The sequence below is a fragment of the Podarcis melisellensis genome (assembly GCF_964234715.1).
Source record: "Podarcis melisellensis genome assembly, chromosome: W".
Lineage (NCBI taxonomy): Eukaryota > Metazoa > Chordata > Lepidosauria > Squamata > Lacertidae > Podarcis > Podarcis melisellensis.
In genome coordinates, this window is record NC_138535.1 from 26,621,843 (window position 1) to 26,641,949 (window position 20,107).

Consider the following 20,107-nt stretch of genomic DNA (forward strand, 5'->3'; position numbering starts at 1 on the left):
TCCAGGTGAATGAAGTTGTCAGGGGCTCAGGAGCAGAGGCATAGGAGAGGGAGGAAATGGAGAGCGAAGGGGAGGAATCCGAAGGGAACGTAAGCGATGACAGTGGTCCGAGGTCTCTGAGTCTTTCCAGCGAATCGGAAGACTCACAGAAAGGGGCTCCCATGGTCAGAGCAAGGGGGTTGCCTAGGGGAACACCCCAGGAAGAAGGGACCAGAGGGGACTCAGAGAGCAGCAGTTGGAAATCAGGACCAGCTTCCCCACCAGAGAGCAGTAGGGGGGAGGAGTCCCAGGTATCGGGATCAGGCTGCTCACCGCCAGCGGGAGGAGATGAGTCAGGATTGGACACGCCTTCATCCGAGAGAGAGGAAACGGTTGAGAGGAAGGTTGGAAACTGGGCGCGCGCGCCAAGTTCAAATGTACAGGCGAGCGGCACAGTGGGTAGCCCGGGTAGGGAGCCAGGTCCTAAAGCCCGCCAAAAGGAGGGACAGGAGTCCGGGGGATCAGCGTCAGAAGAGTCCAGGAAGGAGGAGACACAGGGGGGCAGAAGGACCCAGAGGAGAAAGGAGAGACGGAAAAGGTGGAGTAAAGCGAGAGTCTTAAACTGGTGTACAGGGGGTGGAGACTCAGACGGGGCTTCGCCGATCTAGCGTCTAGACGTAGGGCTGCACGCTGCGGCTTGTAAATGGAAACTGAATCTCAATAAAGACTTTTGTACATTACTACCGGCTAGCGTTGGTCCTCTGTGAGCTGGGACCTGGAGGCAGCTCTGACAGTAAGCCCCGTCTCTGGTTGTCACCAAGAACCTCGCAAGTGAGTGGACGCAGCGAGGGGCCAAGATTGGTGCTTTGCGAGCTCACAAAAGCAAGGAAAGATGACTACCGAACAGCAAATGGCTGACCTGCAAAATGCAGTGACGCGACTCAACCAGGAGATTCTCGCATCTAGGAAGAGAGAAGACGAAGCAGCTGCTGCCTGCAGAGATCTACAAGCCAGGTTGGACGCGTTTACTAAGCAGGAGCAACCCCCCCCCCCCAAAACCGGAGGGGATTGGGTTGGGGAGGAGAGGAGCCAGCCTTGTGTCTCATTTTGATGGGAATTTGCAGCAGTACCCTAACTTCCGAGCAGACGTGATGTTTGCGCTGCAATTGCTGGATAAAGACTTTAGAGATGAGCAGGAGAGAGTGGGATTTATATTATCTCATTTGCATGGAGAAGCTAAAGCGTGGCTGCGCAACCTGTGGAGAGATAAGGATCCGGCGCTCCGAAGTGCGAATGCCTTCATTAAAGCGATGGATTCGTGTTTTTTATCAACAATAGACATTGATATCGCCAGAAAAGAGATTCATGGACTGAAACAAGGGAGAGCCACTGTGAGGCAGTATCATTCCCGCTTTTTTGCATTGGTGAATGCTCTGGGATGGGAGAAAGATTCAGATGCAGTCAGAGAACTTTTCTGGGAAGGGCTGAATGGAGCTGTGAAAGACGAAATCGCAAGGGGGGAGAGACCACAAAGCACTCAGGAAGTTGTGCAGAGGGCACTGACGATTGGGGTGAGGCTGGAAGAGCGTCCCTGGGGCAAAGAAGAAGGGCGTTGGGGATGCGCGCCAGCGAGAGCACCTCCCCTCTTTCCCAGGGATGCAGCGCGTACGCAATCCGCACCTCCGCAGGGAGGGGGAGAAGAACCAATGGAGATTGGAGGCGCCAGGGCTCAGTCAGCAGCCAGAGCCCTAACACCGGGAGCAGTCAAAGCGAAGCCTCCTAGAGGGAACAGGAAGTGCTACATCTGCGACAGTGCTCAGCACATGGCAAGAGAGTGTCCCCAGAGGCTCCACAAGCACACTGCAGCCTCAGCAACAGTAACAGAAGCAGCTCAGCAAAGAGAACCACAGCAGGGAAACAACCAAGTCTGGCTGGAATCAGAGGCACTGGGGCCCAGCCAGACAAGTCAGTGAAGCAGTCCCCAGAGATTTTGCAGCCCACAGACCCTCTCCCGCCCAAACCAGTGGTGCAACTCACTGCATCGCTCCAGTTACCCAATGGACTCACAATGGAAGTACCCATTACCATTGACTCTGGTAGTAACGCTGACTTTATAGGACTGGATTTCATTAAGCAACACAGCATAGCGCTCCTGCCTGCCACGCTGCCCCTGAAGGTTGTCACGGTGGATGGCAGGGAATTGCTGGGGGGGGGGGGGGCAGGTGGTGAAGCAAACGCCGCCGATGGTGATGCAGATTGGCAATCACCGGGAAGTCATCAGCTTCAATGTCACCCAACTGTCGGACACGCCTGTAGTATTGGGCATGAGTTGGCTGCACAGGCACAGCCCAGCGTTGGCATGGTACCAGCGCCAACTGACTTTCAGCTCCTCCTACTGTGCAGAACACTGCATTCTGCCTAGCCCGGAAGGGGAAGAGGATGACCCGCAGCTACAATTAGGCACGCTGCAAGCAGTGCCCCACAAGTACACAGCTTTTTTGGAGGTTTTCTGCGAGAAGGAAGCGGACAAGCTACCTCCCCACAGGTCCTATGACTGCAAGATTGACCTCCTGCCGGGGGCGACGCTACCGACCGGGAAACTATATTCCATGTCTGAAGACGAACTACAGGAACTCAGGGAGTTCATAGATCACAACTTGAAGCACGGTTTCATCAGGGAGTCCAAGGCAGTGGGGGGCAGCCCCGTATTCTTCGTGAAGAAGAAAGACACGCCCCAAAAGAGGCTTGTAGTTGATTACCGGGTCATAAACTCGAGGACGAAGCCCACGGCATTCCCCATGCCCAAGATCGACGACCTACTCGCGACGGTGAGGAAGGGACGCATCTTCACCAAGCTGGATCTTCGAGGGGCGTACAACCTCATACGTGTGCGGGAGGGCGATGAGTGGAAGACAGCCATGTTCACGCCCCTGGGCACCTATGAATACAGAGTTATGCCGTTTGGATTACAAAATGGCTCCCACTGTTTTCAAGCCTTCATGCATCACGTGTTAGCGGGACTCCTCTACAAAAAATGCGTCTGCTTCCTGGACGACATCCTGATATTCTCAGACTCGCAGGAGGCGCACGAGAGGGACGTCAAGGAAGTTCTGCAGAGACTGCAGGAGCACAGACTGTACGCCAAGCTGGAGAAGTGCCAATCGGACAAGGGTCTCGCCATGGACAGCGCCAAAGTTTGTTCGCTGTTGGACTGGAAAAGCCCGCGCACTCGGAAGGAGGTCCAGCGGTTTGTCGGCTTTGCAAACTTTTATCGCAAGTTCATCAAGGGGTTCGCTATGCAGACGGCGGCCATCACCGACACGCTCAGCTCCAAGAAGAAGAAGTTTGTCTGGACGGAGCAGGCGGAGCAGTCCTTTCAGAAACTCAAGCGTCTCTTCGCGTCCGAAGAGCAGCTACTGCATGTGAACCCCAGCAGACCGATGAGGGTGGAAACGGACGCCTCAGACAGGGCCGTGGGTGCAGTCCTGTTGCAGCAAGACCCACATGGGGACTGGAGGCCGTGCGCCTTCTACTCCAGGAAGCTCAGCAAGTCGGAGCAGAACTACACCATCTGGGACAGGGAGTTGCTGGCCATTCATGCAGCATTCAAGGCGTGGCGGCACTTCCTCATCGGAGCCAAGCAGACAGTGCAGGTCTGCACTGACCATAAGAACCTGGAGTACTGGCGCACGGCGAGGTTCCTGAACCAGAGAAACATACGCTGGGCGGAGTTCTTTGCGGATTTCGACTTCAAGATAGAGTACATCCCAGGCGACAACAACGTCATGGCAGATGCACTGTCCAGGAAGCCGCAATACCTCGAGGAGGCGGCTCCAGCGGCGGCAAAGCACATTTTCACACCGAAGGCGTGGGCATGCGCTTTGGCAACCGTGGACCTGGATGCTGTACGTCGCGCGCTGCAGGAGGACCCCTTCGCGCAAGCCAAGATGGAGGAGGTGCACAGTGGCAAGGCGAAGGACGACGAGTTCCAGATACGCGCCGGATTGCTCATCCGCAAAGGGGCCCTCTACGTACCGGGGGACGACCTCCGCGCGAAGGTACTGCAGCAGCTGCACGACGCACCCACCGCCGGGCACTTTGGCAAAGAGAAGACTGTAGAATTGCTAGCCAGAGACTTTTGGTGGCCCAGGATGCGAGGGGAAGTAGCGGACTACGTCTCGAGGTGCGACACCTGCCAGAGGGCCAAGCCAGTGCACAAACCGCCGGCGGGACTGCTGGAACCGCTGCAGACTCTGCTCGAACCGTGGGAGAGGGTGGCATTGGACTTTGTCACGGATCTACCCAGCTCGCGGGGCAAGACAGCAGTTCTAGTAGTGGTGGACATGTTCACCAAAATGGCCCATTTCATTCCGTGCGCGAAGGTGGCCACAGCGGAACAGACCGCCAAGCTGTTCATAGACCACGTGTTCAAGGTTCACGGTCTACCACGATCTATCCTGTCCGACCGGGGGCGACAGTTCATCTCGAATTTCTGGCAAAAGCTGATGGGCATCCTGAACGTCAAGATCAACCTAGCGTCGGCGAGACACCCGCAGACCAACGGGCAAGCGGAGCGGGTCATCGCCATCATGCAGCAGTACCTAAGATGCTACGCGAATCAGCAACCTGCGACATGGGTGGACTACCTGCCGCTCGCCGAGTTTGCATACAACAACACGAAGCACGTGTCCACGGGGGTGACACCGTTCTTCGCCAACAATGGGAGACATCCCAGAACCTTCCCGGGATTAGAGAGAGTGGGGGAGGGGGAGCCACAGGCAGCGGACGCCTTCGCGTCAGAGTTGCAGGAGATCCACGAACAGCTCCGAAGGCAGTTAGAACTAGCAAAGCATGCATACAAACTACAGGCTGACAAACACAGAAGGGCCGGGGAAAACATACAGGTGGGAGACTGGGTTTGGTTAGCAGCCCAGGCAGTGCCGGCCAGATCGTTAGCGAAGAAGAAGCTCGGACATAAGCAGCTAGGGCTGTACCAAGTCGAGGCACAGGTCAATCCAGTGGCCTTTCGGTTAACACTTCCGGAAGGTTCCAGAATGCACCCGGTCTTTCATAGATCAGTGCTCACGCCCTACAAGGCACCTCACAGATTTCAGGAGCCAAGAAAGGCACCAGAACCACTCAGGGAAACGCCCACAGACAGGGGGTCGCCAAGGGGGGAACCCATCAACGAGGTAACAGAGATTTTAGACTCGAGATGGGGGAAAGAGGGGGTTGAGTATCTCCTCGCCAGGGAAGGTACCCCGGCAAGTGCCAACAGCTGGGTGCCGTACTATGAGGTGGAGGAGCACTACCTCAAGGACGAGTTCCACGCACTCTTCCCACACAGACCTATGCCGGCAGATTATTTCGACGAATATCTTTTCACACCCACACTTTCAGCCAGCACGTTCCAGGGGTTCTCCTCGGACGAGGAACCGGCAATGGACACACGTTCCCCGGAGGGATCGCCCTCGGGGTTTGCCTCAGACCGCTCTTATTGGTGGGACGATAGACCAGAGGAGCAGTGGCGCAGGAAGTGGTTGGAGGGTCCCTGGCAGGCAACATCTCCAGAGGAAACCGGGGGAGAGGCGGACATGGACGCGTTGGGAGAGGACCTTGGTTTCGAGCACGGAGGCGAAGAGATGGAAGCAGAGGAGATCGATGTCGACGAGAACATGGAGGACGATCAGAACTCCTCCAGCTGGCTGCACGCCACGAGAGACGAACTGTATCCGGCACTCACCCCCACAACAATGGAGCGCCCAGTACCCACACCTGAAGGAGGGGAGGGGGGAAGGGGGGGCTTCGAGGGGGGGATGGATGTCAGGGGCTCAGGAGCAGAGGCACAGGAGAGGGAGGAAATGGAGAGCGAAGGGGAGGAATCCGAAGGGAACGTAAGCGATGACAGTGGTCCGAGGTCTCTGAGTCTTTCCAGCGAATCGGAAGACTCACAGAAAGGGGCTCCCATGGTCAGAGCAAGGGGGTTGCCTAGGGGAACACCCCAGGAAGAAGGGACCAGAGGGGACTCAGAGAGCAGCAGTTGGAAATCAGGACCAGCTTCCCCACCAGAGAGCAGTAGGGGGGAGGAGTCCCAGGTATCGGGATCAGGCTGCTCACCGCCAGCGGGAGGAGATGAGTCAGGATTGGACACGCCTTCATCCGAGAGAGAGGAAACGGTTGAGAGGAAGGTTGGAAACTGGGCGCGCGCGCCAAGTTCAAATGTACAGGCGAGCGGCACAGTGGGTAGCCCGGGTAGGGAGCCAGGTCCTAAAGCCCGCCAAAAGGAGGGACAGGAGTCCGGGGGATCAGCATCAGAAGAGTCCAGGAAGGAGGAGACACAGGGGGGCAGAAGGACCCAGAGGAGAAAGGAGAGACGGAAAAGGTGGAGTAAAGCGAGAGTATTAAACTGGTGTACAGGGGGTGGAGACTCAGACGGGGCTTCGCCGATCTAGCGTCTAGACGTAGGGCTGCACGCTGCGGCTTGTAAATGGAAACTGAATCTCAATAAAGACTTTTGTACATTACTACCGGCTAGCGTTGGTCCTCTGTGAGCTGGGACCTGGAGGCAGCTCTGACAGAAGTGTTCAGACAGGATAAGCAGATAGGTTTTGAAAAGGAGCCTTCAAGATTTGATAGAGAACTACTGAATAGTAAAACCAAAATAATCGCAAAAATCTATAGACTTCTTTTAGACTACGTAGTAATGGATGAGGAGGTTAAGGCTTCAATGATAAAGTGGGCCCAAGATGTGGGCCGTCCAATTATGCTAAAAGATGGGGAAAACTGATGGAATGTAAATTTCAAATTTACAGCCAGCTATAATATAAGAGAGAACATGATGAAAATGGCTCCTTCCAGATAGAGAGCCAGAATCAGAGAATCAGAATCAGAGTCAGAACCAGATCTTCGGTAAAGATGTGGTCTGGTCTTAGCGCAACTGCTCCTCCCACCCGCGATAACAGAGATTGGGTGTTCCAATACATCCCCCCGTAGGGAACCTGCCCCAGCCATTCTGTTGGCTGAGGCCCCCTCCCAGGCAGCCCTGACCCTTTCCCCTTAAAAAGCAAAATACAAACTATACAATAACCTAAAAAAATAGTAAAAGAAAAACAAAGCAAGAAACAATTATGCTAAACTTAAAATAATCCCCGCCCCAACTAAACATTTGTCCCACCCCAGAAAGAAAATAACAACAACAACAACAAACCACCGTTTGTGGTGCAACAGAGACACAGCCAGAGACAGAGCGAGACCCTGAATCAGTGCCATAACCAAGCCCTCATTCAGAACCAGAGCCTGAAAAAGAGCCACAGCCCGAACCAGAGCAACAGCCACAGCCACAGCCTAGAGCCACAGCCTGAGTCTACAACAGTACTTGATACAGTGCCGGAGCTGGAGCCAGAGCCAGAGACACAGCCAGAGCCAGAGCAAAACCCTAATTCAGAACCAGAGCCTGAAAAAGAGCCAGACCCTGAAATATAGCTGGGTCAGAGGCAGAGGAAGAGCCATCATGAGACCCTGAATCAGAGTCAGAACCAGATCTTCATTCCGAACCAGACCCTGAAACAGAGCCAGAGCCACAGCCAGAGCCACAGACGGAGCCTAGAGCCACAGCCGAGATCCACAGCCTGAGTCTGAAATAGTGCTTGATAGAGTGCTGGATCCTGAAACAGAGACACTGTCTGAAACTGAGCCTGACGCTTAAACGTAGCCAGGGGCAGAGGTTCAGCAACTTCTACCGGAAGTTCATCAGGAACTTCGCCCACTTGACAGCGCCTATCACAGATTGTCTCAGTAGCAAAAAGAAGTTCGTCTGGACAGAAAGTGCCCAGCAATCCTTCGAAAGGCTGAAGAAGGCGTTCGCTTCGGAAGAGCAGCTCCTGCACGTGGATCTGCAGAAGCCAATGAGGCTGGAGACCGACGCGTCAGACCGGGCCATCGGAGCGGTACTGTTGCAGCCGGGGCCCCAGCAGAGCTGGAGGCCGTGCGCCTTTTTCTCGAGGAAGCTGAGCAAGTCGGAGCAAAACTACACGGTGTATGACCGCAAACTGCTTGCAATTTATGCAGCATTTTGACGATGGAGACATCTGCTAATAGGGGCGCAGCACGAGATCCAGGTGTGTACGGATCACAAGAACTTGGAATACTGGAGGACTGCGCGAGTACTCAACCAGAGACAGATTTGATGGGCACAGGAGTTCTCCAAGTTTTTCTTCGAGATCCGGTACGTGCCGGGGGAGGAGAACGTAAGAGCAGATGCTCTCTCCCGGAAGCCGGAGTACATGGAAGGAGAGGGACCGCCGCAAGTCAGACACGTGTTCCCCGAGAACCGATGGGTGGGGGGGGGGGAGTGTTGGTTGGGAAACGAGAACTAGCCGGGCTTACTAGAAACGACGAATTCGCTCAAACAAAAATCAGGGAACTCCGGAACGGAAGGGAAAACCAGGGAGGGTTTGAGGAAAAGGAAGGGGTACTGTACTACAAGGGAGCGCTGTACGTACCAGGGGAGACCTTGAGGGGAAGGGTACTCAAACAACTCCACGACAATCCAACAGCGGGACATTTTGGTCAACACAAAACCATGTTGCTTGTCACCAGGCAGTTCTGGTGGCCAAGGGTAAGGGAAGATGTACGGGAATATGTACGGGGGTGCGACCGCTGCCAGAGGGCAAAGGGGGAGAGGGCTGCACCCGCAGGGTTACTGGAACCCTTACCCACGCCGGGAAGACCCTGGGAGGTGGTATCCATAGATTTTATGACAGATTTGCCCAAATCAAGGGGGAAGACAGCAGTCATGGTAGTAGTCGATCTGCTAACAAAAATGTGCCATTTCATAGCTTGCTCGCATGCGGTAACGGCAGAGGAAACAGCCAGGTTGTTTGTAGATCACATCTTCAGGCTGCATGGGGCTCCCTTGAGGGTCATCTCGGATCGCGGGAAACAATTTACTTCCCGGTTCTGGAGGAAGCTCATGGGCTTGCTACAGGTCGAGGCGGGCTTCCACGGGAATGAGCCCGTTCATGGCCAATTATGGGTGTTATCCCAGGGCCTTCCCGGGGAGGGGGGAGGAAGGGGGGAGCGTACCTGCGGCAGAGCAGTTTGTGGAATAAATGGAGGCCTTGCACCAGGAACTTAAGATGAACTTGGGAACACCACAACCAAGCCACGGAAATACTCGATTCAAGATGGTGAGGGCGCCAGGTGGAGTACTTGGTAGCTTGGGAGGGAGAACCCGAGTCAGAAAACACGTGGGTTCCAGCGGAGGCTATCAATGATGGGTATCTTGCGGAGGAGTTCCACAGCCTGTTCCCAGATAAACCTAAACCACTAGCGAGATTCTGGGAGGAGCAATTTGGAACCACAGATGAATAATAATAATAATAATAATAATAATAATAATAATAATAATAAATTTTATTTATATCCCGCCCTCCCCAGCCAAAGCCGGGCTCAGGGCGGCTAACAACAATAAAACAGTACAAAAGTACAGCACAAACAACACTCTAAAATCATTCATTATAAAATTGGTTCAAATCAAGCCACTGGCAACCATTGTGCCAGAGCTCCATGAAGATTGCCGAGGGAGGGAGTCAGGCTGTGCCCTGGCCAAAGGCCTGGTGGAACAGCTCTGTCTTGCAGGCCCTGCGGAAAGATGACAAGTCCCGCGGGGCCCTTGTCTCTAGTGACAGAGCGTTCCACAAGATCGGAGCCACAGCCGAAAAAGCCCTGGCTCTAGTTGAGGCCAGCCTAACTTCTCTGTGGCCTGGGACCTTCAAGATGTTTTTATTTGAAGACCATAAGTTTCTCTGTGGGGCATACCAGGAGAGGCGGTCCCGTAGGTACGAGGGTCCTAGGCCGTATAGGGCTTTAAAGGTTAAAACCAGCACCTTAAACCTGATCCTGTACTCCACCGGGAGCCAGTGCAGCTGGTATAGCACCGGGTGAATGTGGTCTCGCAGCGAAGACCCCGTAAGGAGTCTCGCTGCAGCATTCTGCACCTGCTGGAGTCAGTCTCAAGGGCAGCCCCACGTAGAGCGAGTTACAATAATCCAGGCTGGAGGTGACCGTCGCATGGATCACAGTGGCTAGGTCAGGGCGAGAGAGGTAAGGAGCCAACTGCTTAGCTTGGCGGAGATGAAAAAATGCTGCCTTTGTTATAGCTGCAGTCTGCACCTCCATGGAAAGGGAGGTGTCGAAGATTACACCCAAACTCTTAACGGATGGTGCTGGCACTAAGTGCACCCCCGCAAGAGATGGGAGTTGCCCCCCCCCAATCCCATATCGTCCCGTCCCAGCCACAGGACCTCTGTCTTCGAAGGATTTAGCTTCAACCGGCTCCCTCGTAACCATCCAGCCACAGCTTCCAAACATCTGGTCAGTGTGTCTGGGGCCGAGTCAGGATGGCCATCCATCAACAGATAGAGTTGGGTGTCATCAGCATACTGATGGCAACCCAGCCCAAAACTCCGGACAAGCTGGGCGAGGGGGCGCATAAAGATGTTGAAAAGCATCGGGGAGAGTATTGCACCCTGAGGTACTCCACACACCAAGGAGTGGCGCGATGACAATTCCCCCGCAAGCGCCACCCTCTGTCCCCGACCAGAGAGAAACGAGCGCAGCCATTGAAGGACTGTGCCCTGAATCCCCACGTCGGCAAGGCGGTGGTCCAGGAGTTCGTGATCGACCATGTCGAAAGCTGCTGACAGATCTAGAAGAATCAGCAGCCCTGACCCGCCTCGATCCAGCTGTCTACGAAGATCATCTGTTAGGGCAACCAGAGCCGTCTCGGTCCCATGACCCGCGCGGAAGCCGGACTGGAATGGATCCAGAGCCGATGTTTCATCCAGAAACCTACCAAGCTGTTCGGCAACCGCTCTCTCAATCACCTTACCCAGGAACGGAAGATTTGAAACCGGGCGGTAATTGGATAGATCTAAAGGATCTAATGATGTTTTCTTTAAGAGCGGGCGCACCACTGCCTCCTTCAGTTCTGCAGGGAATGTCCCCGTGCCAAGGGACAAATTGATGATATCCCCCAGGAGGGCCCGCACCTCGTCTGGACACGCTCTAATCGGCCAAGACGGGCACGAGTCGAGAGGACAGGTGGTGGCCTTTCCAGCTCGGAGGAGTCTGTCCACATCGGCTGGGGATATCCGGTCGAAGTGGTCCAATACTGGACCCGAGGACAGTCGAGGGGCCTCCAGTTCCTTTATTGTATCCAAATTGGTAGGGAGGTCATGGCGGAGCACCAAGACCTTCTCCGCAAAAAAGCTCGCAAATGCCTCACAGCTATGTGCCAAATTATTATTTAAATTTGGCTGTCCCTCAAGGGACGTTAAAGACCTGATTATACTAAATAATTGTGCCGGGCGAGAGCTAGCGGATGCAATGGAGGCCGAGAAGTAAGACTTCTTAGCAGCCTTCACCGCCATCTCATAGGTTTTCATAAAAGCCCTATAAGATGTTCTTGAGGCTCCGTCACGGGCACCCCGGCATACTCGCTCTAGCCGTCTGAGGTCCCGCTTCATTTTCCGGAGCTCTTCGGTAAACCAGGGAGCCCGGTTTCTGCGGGGTCGCAGAGGGCGCTTAGATGCGATCCCATCAATGGCTGCCAGGAGCTGGATATTCCAGCCCTCAACAAGCTCAGTCAATGAGTCGCCAGGGGGAGCAAGGTCCTGCAAGGCTTGACAGAATCTATCAGGGTCCATCAGCCTCTGCAGGCGAGCCCAAATTGGCTTGCCACCTAAGCAGGGTGGGGGTGGAAAGTCAATCCTGGCTTTCAGAGCGTAGTGATCAGGCCATGGCACTTTCATCGAAGGAGACATGATCACATCTATACCTATGCCAAAGATCAAATCCAGCGTGTGGCCTGCTTGATGTGTGGGGCCCGAAACAAACTGGGAGAACCCTAGTGTCGCCATGGAAGACACCAGGTCAAGAGCATGTGAGGAGGGAGTGGCATCAGCATGGATGTTGAAGTCCCCCAATACCAATAGGTTAGGGAACTCCAAGGCCCAGCCAGCCACCGCCTCCAATAGGCCTGACAGGGTGGCTGCTGGTGCGCTAGGTGGCCGGTACACCAGCCAAACAGCCAAGCTCTCCTCGGAGCCCAACACTAGGCCAACACATTCAATGCCGGGGATCGATGGCGATGGTAGAGCCCTGAAAGGACAATCTTGAAGAGGATTTTGTGGGTTTTCCTGCCTCCGAAGAGGAGGGAGGAGAGGCGTCAGAGGAAGAGGAATCGGACTGGGAGGGCCACCCCGCGGGAAGATATCGGAGCGGGTCACTTTTCTAGTTGACTAGATTACTTCCAGGTGAATGAAGTGTTCAGACAGGATAAGCAGATAGGTTTTGAAAAGGAGCCTTCAAGATTTGAAAGAGAACTACTGAATAGTAAAACCAAAATACAACAACAACAACAATATTTATTACGGCCATAGGCCCATACAAGTAAAAACAACACATAAATAACAGCTTGTGTACGTGGGAAGAAAAAAACAAAAAAACAAAAAAACAAACAAAAAAAAAAAACAGCCGCTAGAACACCACAATAACAATAAAATACTATAAAATAGAATGGCATACTACGCCTTAGTTAGCTTGTAGTGCTCCTTGGCGTCGCTTTTGGGTAAGGACAGCGACCAGGAACCTTGCCACTTTCAGGGTCGTATGAGTATCCTTATCCTGCAAGATTTGGGCAAGGTGGAATTTTGGTGGGGTACCCTCTAGTTTCTGTATGATTGATCCCAACAAATTTGCCCGTGGCACATTGAACAGGGGGCAAGTGAACATGATGTGCTGGAGCGACTCCAGCGTCTCCTTATCACAAAACCAAAATAATCGCAAAAATGTATAGACTTCTTTTGGACTACGAAGTAATCTAAGAGCAGAGTCAGAGTGAGACCATGAGCCTGAGCCTGAGCCTGAGCCAGAGCCAGAAAAAGGGCTTGATACAAAGCCGGAGCGCAAAACATAGCTGCAGCCACAGCCTAGAGCCACAGCCTGAGTCTGCAACAGTACTTGATACAGTGCCGGAGCTGGAGCAGGAGCCAGAGCCAGAGACACAGCCAGAGCCAGAACAAAACCCTAATTCAGAACCAGAGCCTGAAAGAGAGCCAGAGCCAGAAACAGTGCTTGATAGAGTGCCAGAGCCTGAAACAGAGGCAGAGGCAGATACAGGGCTTGAAACAGCGTCGGAGACTGAGACAAAGCCTAATAAAGGGCAGAAGCCTGAGCCTGAGCCTGAAACAGTGCTTGATACAGTGCCAGAGCCTGAAACAGAACCAGAGCCACAGCTACAGCCATAGCGCCACAGCCTGAGTCTGCAACAGTGGTTGATACAGCGCCGGAGCCTGAAACAGAGACACAGCCTGAAACAGAACCTGAGCCTGGTTATTAGCATGGCAATTAAAGAAGAGAGAGGCAGAAAGGCTTATAAATAGAGTTAAGTGCGAAGGCAAAATAATAAACAACCCTAAAGAAATAGAGAAACGATTTCTCGAATTCTTTAGAGAAGAAGGAAAGAAATGAAACAACATTTCATTTCGGCGCCAGCGCTTAATGGCGGCTCTCTCTCTGATCTCCGGAGAGAGGGCTGCTCCACGAGTTCGGGTCTGACCGCTACGGCAAAGCGGGGACCCCTAAAATCACAGGCACAGAAGCCTGTGAACAAGGAGACTCGGTGGGCACCATTTGCGCCCCCCCTTACTGCAAAAGAGCCTTTTTAAAGGCTCCGGAGGAGCATTGGGGGATCGCGCGGTGCTGAGAGTCGCTACCCAGCCCGTGGAGTGAAGCCGCGTCGCCACAAGCGGAGAGCGCTGACTTCTTCCTGAAATTTGGACTGAAATTCAACATCCGTAAGTAGGATTGAGAAACCTATTGGGACTATAAAATTTCTTTGAAATTCGGCTGAAAACGGGGACGGTAAATAAAGGAAGTCTGCCTCCCCCCCCCCCCCGGCTGCATGATCTTTAAAGCAACGGAATTTAAAGCTGCAATTGAAGGAGAAGTAATTTTGAACTTTTTAAAGTGGTTTAACCCTGGCATTGAGTTTGAACCTCCCCCCCAGCAAGCAGGAGTGAGGGGGGAAGAAAAGGGAACTTGATTTAACCTGCATGAAAGGAAGCAAAGGGAAAAACTTTCCGCTGTCTCTGACTCTGGGAGCGAGCTGCCTGGGTGAAACACTTGACAGGGACTGTCAGAAAGGATAGACTGTGACTTTATTTGATACAATCTTGGTTTTCGTGACTTTGGGATTTTGCTGAAAGATCAATTTGATAGCTTGTTGCAACTAGAAGACTCTGGTTAAAAATTTTCCTCTTTGGGGACTTTTGGCTTCTTTGTCTTTTCTCTGCCTTGTGGATACATTGAATTGCTCCCTCTAGAGGACCTAAGGACAATAGTTGCAACATAGACTGTAAAAAAAATAAAATAAAACAAGTCACTGGATTTTTCCATTCAAAGCTGCTCCTGTGGGAACGACCTTGGGACATGAGCGGCCCAGCAGAGGAGATAGCAACAAGGTCTAAAGCTAAAGCCGCACAAAAGAAAAGGGGCTCTACATCAGGTACATTGTCAACAGGCGCAGCAGGACAGGAAAGAGGGACAGATATATTGATGGATTCAGTGACACAAGCTTTGCTTAAGATAAATGAATCTTTAGAAAATCTGACAAAGCAGAGTACGGAAAATACCAAACAGCTGACAGAACTTACTACAAAATTGGACTTGAACACCAAAAGTATAACATCCAACACAGCAACTATAAATAAATTAATTGAGGAAAATGCAACAACCCGAAAAATAGCGGAAGAAGCGAAATCCACTGCAGACAATACACAGGAAAAATTAGCACCAGTTTGTAAGAGGTTGGACGAACATGAGGCCGCTTTGTCTTTATGGGAGATGCAGAGGAAAGAGAGGAATTTAAGACTTAGATTGGTCCCAGAAAGTTAGGGGGACAACTTAGTGGACTTTCTCACCAAAGAACTTTCAGAATTCTGGCAGGTAAACACAGAGGAGGAAGATTTTAAGATAACGGCAGCCTTCAGATTGGGGAGAAGGCAGAATAGAAAGATTCCGAGGGATTGCCTGATAACTTTGAGATCAAAGGAGGAAAGAGATAAAATATTAGATCTACACTATCAAAGAACCCTTGAGATTGAGAAGGTTTTTGTGCAAATTTACAAGGACATCCCGAAATATATTCTGGAGGCTAGATCTCATTATAAGAACCTGGTTTACCTGCTGAAACAGAATAACATTCCTTTCAGGTGGGAGTTTCCACAGGGTTTGTCCTTTAGTTACAAAGGAAAGAAAGTCAAGATAAGAACAGTACAAGATAAAGAACAATTTCTGGACAGAAACGAAGAGGACCTACAGAAAGGAGTGGTAGAATTGACCTCTGAGACAGATCTTGGAAACCTGACATTTGGACTTAAATCACCAACGGAAGAAGAACAGCCGCAGGGAGCGGCTGGAGGTAACTAATTAATGATGTCTCTGCAATTTTTGACTTGGAACTGTAATGGACTGAACCTTCCCAGAAAAAGGCGCGAAGTTTTCCATATTCTGAAAAGAGAACAATTGGATTTGATTTGTTTACAAGAGACCCACATAACAAGGACACATAGAAAATTGCTTATAAACAAAAGGTTAGGACAGGAATTCATTTCGTCGGATAAAGTTAAGAAAAGAGGAGTGGTGATCTATGTAAAGGAGAAATTGGCCCCTAAATTGATCTTTAAAGATGAACAAGGAAGATTTTTGGCAATTGAAATACAAATCCAGGGAGAAAATTTTTTGACAGTTGGCATTTATGCACCTAGTGAAGGGAAGGCAGAATTCTTTAAGAAACTGCATGAGACATTAATGGACTATCTGGATTATAAGGTAATTTTATTAGGAGACATGAATGGTGTGGTTCCCACTAACATGGACAAAGCACAAAGACAGGTGGTCTCTAAGGATGGGAGATTACCCAAGACTTTTTTTTTGAAATGACAGAGAATTTGGACTTGATAGATATTTGGAGAACTAGAAACCCTCTCGAGAGAGAGGGAACGTTCTTTTCCGAGGCACAAATGACATGGACAAGAATTGATCAAATTTGGATTACTAGTGGCATGGCTCCAAGGATAAAAAAGTAGAAATCTGCCCAAAGACATGCTCCGACCATAACGCGGTGAAGATGGAAATGAAACTAACAACAGCTGGCTCCTTCAGATGGAGAATGAATGACACCCTATTTAGAGACGATGAGATCTACAAAAAGGCCCAAAAAACTTTGAAGGATTATTTCGAGATAAATTTGAGGACGGATGTTGAAAAAAGAGTGATTTGGGATGCAAGTAAAGCCGTGATGCGAGGTTTTTTAATACAACAGAACACTTTAAAGAGGAAAAAGCAAAATGAGAAGAAAGATAAGATTCTGGAAAAAATAAAAGAGGGAGAAAAGAGATTGAGGTCTAAACCAAAGTCTCATGAGATTCTGAGAGAAATTAAATTTTACCAGATGCAGTATATGGAACTGATGAATCAAGAGATAGAATGGAAAGTTAAGCAAATGAGACAAAGGACATTTGAATCAGCAGATAAATGTGGGAAACTACTCGCATGGCAATTGAAGAAGAGACAAAAACTGAATACAGTCACAAATTTGGAGGTGGATGGAAAGAACATCATCAAACCAAATGAGATTAGCAACTGTTTTCAGAGTTATTTCAGAAGATTATATGCACAAGGGCCGGAGAATGAACGAGATATAGAAGACTTTCTTAAGAAATATGGACTACAAAAAATTTCTCAACAAAGTATGTTGGTTTTAAATGAGAAAATAACAGATAAAGAAATAGAGGGTGCCATTCAGAATATGCAACTAGGTAAATCTCCAGGACCAGATGGATTAACCTCCAGATACTACAAAGCTTTGAAAGAATGGATAATACAGCCGTTGAAGGAGGTTTGTAATGAAATATTAGAGGGGGAAAAGGCTCCTGAATCGTGGAAAGAAGCTTTTATTACACTTATACCAAAGTCTGAAACTGAAAAAAATCAGATTAAGAACTACCGCCCTATATCATTACTTAATGTGGATTACAAAATATTTGCTGACATTTTAGCAAAAAGACTTAAGAAGGTGCTGGTGGAGGAGATTCATAAAGACCAGGCAGGCTTTCTCCCGGGAAGATACTTGTCGAACAATGTAAGGAATATAATTGATATTATGGAAATTGTCAGAGCCACCCGTCTGGTCCCAGCTCACAAGAGACCCAACTCCAATCCGGTTTATTTACAGAAAGTCTTTATTGAAGATCATGGTTGCGTTTACATTCCATCTTTGTGACTCTACGTCTGTAACGTTAGACCGCTGAAGTCCCCTCTGAATCCGTACCGCCTCGGCACCAATTTAAGAGGCTTGTGCTGGACCACCTCTTCCTCTCCTTCCTTTTCCGCAGGGTCTTTCTGCCCCCCTGGGTTCCCCCTCGCCGGGACTCGCCCGAGGCTGAATCCTCTGATGCCTCTGCCCCCCTCCTTCTCGCTTTGGGGCCGGGCTCCTCCCCAGGGCTCTCCTCACTTCCGCGCGCCTCTACATTTGAACTTGGCGCGCGTACGTTGCTTCTGACCTTTCTCTCGACCGCTACACTGCTCCCGGTGCTACTCTCCACCCCCTCCGGCTGAGCGTCCTGCTCCGATCTCCTTCCCCTGTCTCCTTCTTGCTCTGCTCCCTCTGACACACTGGTAACTCCACCCCCTTCACTCCGTTCCGGCTGAGAAGCCGGCTCCGGTGTCCAACTCCCACTGGGGCTTCTCCCTTCGCTCCCCTGCTCCTCACTGCTTCCCCCTTGGCCTCCCTTTGGTCTGACCAGGGGGGCTCCCTTTTGGGAGTCCTCTGACTCACTGGACAGACTCATGGACGACCTTTGGTCATCGTCATCCTCCTCCTCATCTCTCTGGGATTCTTCCCCCTCGCTCTCTGTCTCCTCCCCCATCTGCTCTTCTCTCCCTGAAACCCTGACATCCATCCCCCCCTCGAAGCCCCCCCTTCCCCCCTCCCGCTCGGCGGGTGCCGGTTGTGGAAACTGCGGCTCTTCGGGGGTAGGCTCAGGATACAGGTCGTCTACGTCAATGTTCTCTGCTGGCAGTTCTGTGTATGTGTGTTCGAACTCGGGTTCTTCACCCAAAGCCATCTCAGTCTCTTCTTCCATTGCTACTTCCTCTGGTGCTGCCCGCCAAGGACCCATCATCCACCTCTTGCGCCATTCCTCCTCTGGTTGCTCCTCCCACCAATAAGGGGTTTCCGTGTCCACCCCCGAGCACGATCCCCTGGGCGGGCTTGATTCTGGTGTTCTTTCCTCGGAGGAAGAGAAACCCCTGAACGTGCTATCTGACAATGTGGGTGTGAAAAGCCAGTCATCAAAGTACTCAGCTGGCATGGGTCTATGTGGGAAAAGTGCATGGAACTCTTCCTTCAAAAGGGGTTCGTCTAACGCGTAGCCCGGCACCCAACTATTGGCAGTGGCTGGGGTGCCCTCTCTGGCGAGAAAGTATTCAACCCCCTCTTCCCCCCATCTCGAGTCCAGTATCTCTGTGACCTCGTTGAGGGGTTCGGCCCTAGGCGACCCCCCCCCTCTTGGGTGACCCTTTGCGTGGGTCTGGTACTGTTTCTGACTCTTGAAACCTGTGCGGGGCCTTGTAGGGAGTGAGCACCGACCTATGAAAGACCGGGTGCACTCTGGAGCCTTCTGGAAGGGCCAGGCGAAATGCTACAGGATTGATCCTAGCCTCAACTTGGTATGGTCCTAGCTGCCTGTGTCCTAGCTTCTTCTTGGCTAACGATCTGGCTGGCATCGCTTGGGCCGCTAACCATACCCAGTCCCCCACCTGGATGTCCTCTCCCGCCCTTCTGTGTTTGTCCGCCTGCACCTTATAGGCTTGTTTGGCCAGCTCCAAATGTCTCCGCAGCTCCTCGTGCACCTCTTGCAACTCTGCTGCGAACTGGTCGGCCTCTTGAGGCACCCCCTCTCCTGGTGCTATAAGCCTCGGAAAGGTTCTGGGATGACGGCCATTGTTCGCGAAGAACGGCGTCACCCCGGTCGATGCGTGCTTTGTGTTGTTGTAGGCAAACTCAGCCATCGGCAGGTAGTCCACCCACGCTGCGGGTCGCTGATTGGCGTAACACCTCAGGTACTGCTGCATGATCGCGTTGACCCTCTCTGCTTGGCCGTTGGTCTGTGGATGTCTCGCCGACGCTAGGTCGATCTTGACGTGCAGGATACCCAGAAGCTTCTGCCAGAAGTTGGAAACAAATTGGCGCCCCCTGTCGGACAGGACGGACTGCGGTAGTCCATGCACTCTGAACACGTGGTCGATGAAGAGTTTGGCGGTCTGTTCTGCCGTCGCCACCTTGGCACAAGGAATGAAGTGCGCCATCTTGGTGAACAAGTCCACAACCACCAGCACCGCCGTCTTGCCCCTGGAGCTGGGCAGGTCAGTAACAAAGTCCAGTGCTACCCTCTCCCACGGCTGCTGCGGCGTTTCCAGCGGTTCCAGCAATCCCGCCGGCTTCTGGTGTACTGGTTTGGACCTCTGACAGGTGTCACACCTGGCGACGTAATCCGCCACCTCTCCCCGCATCTGGGGCCACCAAAAGTCCCTGGCCACTAATTCTATTGTCTTCTCCTTGCCGAAGTGGCCCGCACTGGGGGCGTCGTGCAATTGCTGCAGAACCTTTGCGCGAAGTTCGTCGTTTGGCACGTAGAGGGCACCCTTGCGAGTTAAGAGCCCGTCCCGCAACTGGAACTCATCGTCTCTTTGCGACCCACTGCGCAGCTCCTCCATCTTGGACTGTGCAAATTGATCCGCTTGCAACGCGCGTCGCACCGCGTCCAGGTCGACTGCGATGGCAGCGCACGCCCACGCCTGCGGTGCGAAAATGTGCTTCGCTGCAATTGGTGTCGTCTCCTCAAGGTATTGCGGTTTCCTGGAGAGTGCGTCTGCTATAACATTGGAGTCCCCCGGGATGTATTCTATTTTGAAGTCGAAATCCGCAAAGAATTCTGCCCAGCGCATGTGTCTTTGGGTCTGCAGCTTTGCCGTTCGCCAATACTCTAAGTTCTTGTGATCC

At 52.0% G+C, this 20,107-nt stretch overlaps 1 pseudogene across 1 annotated transcript in view; it reads left to right on the plus strand.

Moving 5' to 3' along the window:
- The first annotated feature begins 3,158 nt into the window (after window positions 1–3,158).
- LOC309361280 (inositol polyphosphate 5-phosphatase OCRL-like) overlaps window positions 3,159–20,107 on the plus strand; it is a 49,056-nt pseudogene continuing 32,107 nt past the window's right edge. Inside the window, exon 1 of the transcript in view lies at window positions 3,159–3,173. The product of the transcript in view is annotated as an inositol polyphosphate 5-phosphatase OCRL-like (transcript). The remainder of the gene's footprint in view (window positions 3,174–20,107) is intronic.